Source organism: Monodelphis domestica, chromosome 8, assembly GCF_027887165.1.
Source record: "Monodelphis domestica isolate mMonDom1 chromosome 8, mMonDom1.pri, whole genome shotgun sequence".
Taxonomy (NCBI): Eukaryota; Metazoa; Chordata; class Mammalia; order Didelphimorphia; family Didelphidae; genus Monodelphis; species Monodelphis domestica.
The window spans coordinates 181,819,230-181,822,498 of NC_077234.1; positions in this window are offsets into that span (position 1 = coordinate 181,819,230).

Here is a 3,269-nt window from a genome sequence, read left to right on the forward strand (position 1 = left end):
ATTTTGGACACATAGAGTTAGGGTCCAGAAAAAATGTGCTGTGGGCTCCAAAACCTCCTTTGACTGATTGTCAAGATTTGGCAAGTATAGAAAATCAAAGCCCCAGATCAGTTCTATGTCACAACTTTTCTTGAATTCTGCTAATGTATCCTCTTCCAGCTGCTTTGCATGTACTTTGAACATGTACATCATGGAGCCCAAATGAGATGATGGATATAGCCCAGTCATTAGGAAGGGGCTGATCAAGGATGTCTATCACCTTTAACAACCTAGGAATTAAGCTTCAATCCCAGAGTCAAAGAGTAGATAAGGACACTCAGAGAAATTTGGAGGGTACTATGGGCTCCTTGCTTTCTCATAATTCTTTTACTTTTTCACATAAGCTGAAACACTGTTATAATTTTCAACTATATTAGAACTGAAGAATGAAACAAATAAAATTCCAAGTAATTGCCTCCTAAATAGTGCTGCTGAGGAGCCACTGAGATGTTAGATTTTGTAGTTCAGTCATTTTCAGTCACATCTGGCTCTTTGTGACCCCATTAGGACTTTTCTTGGCAAAGATACTGCAGTTGTTTGCCATTTACTTCTCCAGATCGTTTTTACAGATGAGGAAACTGAGGAAAGGCACTCGAGTAAGGCTACTGACTTCTCATTCACATGGTCTTCTTCCTTACTCTACCACAACATACCTTCTGTACCTCTAAGAAAAGCTTAGAGTTGTTGTTGGTTTTAATGTCTGCTCATTAAGATTTTTAAATTTGTCTCTGTGTTACATGAACAACACCAAGGATCCTCATCTCGTTTTATTTCATCGTCAGTTGTGGGCATTTTCATTTTAAAGTGAAATGTAATAAATTACTAAGAATCCTGTTCTTAAATCAAATACTCTTTTTTCTATCTCACCTATATTTTCTCTTGCCACAATGTCACTATACCTAGCCTTGGAACACAATAAATTTAGAAATATGACTGACCTCATTTTTCTACTAGCAATATAATATTCTCTTGTTATTTCTTATAAAACCATAATGGCAAAGGCTTTTGATGTTAGCTCCAATTAAAGAACTATGTATTAAAAATAAGGTGCTAGATACTGGGAGATTTATTCTACTTAGCCAAGATGAGGTTTCTAATCTCCTAGTGTTTATAGTTTAATGGGAGATGCATATAAAATGATTATAATACAAAGATAGCTAGCACACTGAGCAGAGATGAGAACGTTGAGCCTTGTTATGTAAGAGATAACATGAAGGGCCAAGAATTTTAATAGAAAACACAGAAAGAGTTTGAGAATTCATCAGACATAAATCAACTTCCATTTTCCTCTTTATGTTGCTTTTAGGGAGAATTTGATCATCAAATAGTGACATTTCCTTTTGGAGAAATTGCACACTATTTCCCTAGTACCAGAGATACAGAGAAGTAGATTGCTGCCCTATATGATCATAATCAAGAAATTGAGGCCATAATAACTTCCGGAGTACCCTTAAGTACTATGTTTGCCAGCCCATCTGAGTAATCATCCTCTTCTGAGTAATTTGCATTTTGTTCAGCTCAAAGTGGAGAGAAACCAAGAATTCAATATCCAGGGGTTTATAAGTCTTATTTTTCTGGGGATGAAATCAGGAGGACTGAATGAGGGCTCTAGTCTAGAGTGCTTTGCCAAAATATTGCACATTTTTATACTACTTTGATCAAATACCTTTTAAAATAATTTCATTGATAAGGTGATTCATTGAAATAAAATGTGAGGGCGTAGTAGTAGGTGGAATCTACAGAGCTGAGAACTTTGATTGATGGAGTGTTAACAAAGTCATACTTATGGTTCTTTTATCCTGATACTGACTTTGATAACAAAGACATGTCATGATTATATAGAAACCTCAGTTACAACACCCAATTCATGTAAAAAATATGAATATTATTCATATTGTACAGATGTATAAATTCAGAAAAGTTAAGTAGTTTGCAGTATTCCTCAGTAAGCAAGTGTCAGGGTTGGGATAATATCACATGATTCCAAAAGAAGTTCTCTAGTCACTGTTCTGTTCTACTTAAGAAAGAGTACTTAGAGCTTGATCAGACATTGAAGGTACCAAGATCATCCACTGCATCCCTGGTCATCTCCAGTTGTCCTAACTTTTGTCTTGCTGCTGGACTTGGATGACTCTGAAACAGAGAATGAGACTGATGACTTTGGGCAACACTGCTTCTCTTTAACCCAATTCACACTCAAACCAAGAGATTACCTTGTGATGTCACTAGTCCTTTTGGAAAACAAAGAATGAACAACAGCAGCTCTCTTCTCACTTCCAAACCTCTCCTCCCCTTCATTTGTCACCCTGTTTCTAGTTTTGGAGTGTTGTTTTACTCATTAATTCCTTTACCTTTCTTCCTTTAGGTCAAGATTTCTAATTCTTCCCCTCTTTCTTGCTTTCAAATAACCAAACAAAATCTACCCCCTCCCACTTCTCTTCAACTTGTTTTTTGAAATTTTGCTTTTCCACCTAAAAAAGGATTTTTTGGGTCATTCTCTTTTTTCTCCTTTCTGTCCACTCTATACTTTTCTTTTTTGACTTATGATCCTTACATTTAATTATTTTTTCTTTAGTTTATGTATTTGTCATGGAATTAAAGTTTCTCAGTTTCTTACTTTAAATTCCCTTTTTGAAATAGCTGCTATGTTATTGCCTTATCGTTCTCATCCCCTGGTACTATTTTTATGTTGGTCTTCCTCATGTGACTTGACAATGGGTAGATAATAAGAAGATTTCTTTTTAGAATTATCTGTCTTTCTTTCTCACTTAGAAATGAATTTGTATTTTGAAGGTGTCAATTCATAGAGAATTCATCAACTTAAATATCATAAGAAATTTTATGGATATTTTATATCACCTTTACTCTCCATTGTGTCCCTCTCCTGTCCCCTACCCAGAGAGCTATACCGTATAACAATGAAGAAAAAAATGAAGAAAAAATAAATCCCCAACTTTGATTTTTAAAAGTTATAATTAGAAGATGGAAGAAAGAGAAGGTGATAGAGGAGGAAAACAAGAATGTAATCAAAGGAATAGGCAGTCTGTTTATAAGATTTTCAAATGATACAAAGCTTAGAGGGATACCTGATTGATGGATGACAGTATCCAAAAAAATCTAGATAGAAAAGTGCTTTTGACAGGTCATACCAGCTAATTTAACCTACAGTACCCTCTTTTATGGTTTTATTTTTTAATACCAGCATCAATTCTAGGTCATCAAAAATAGCT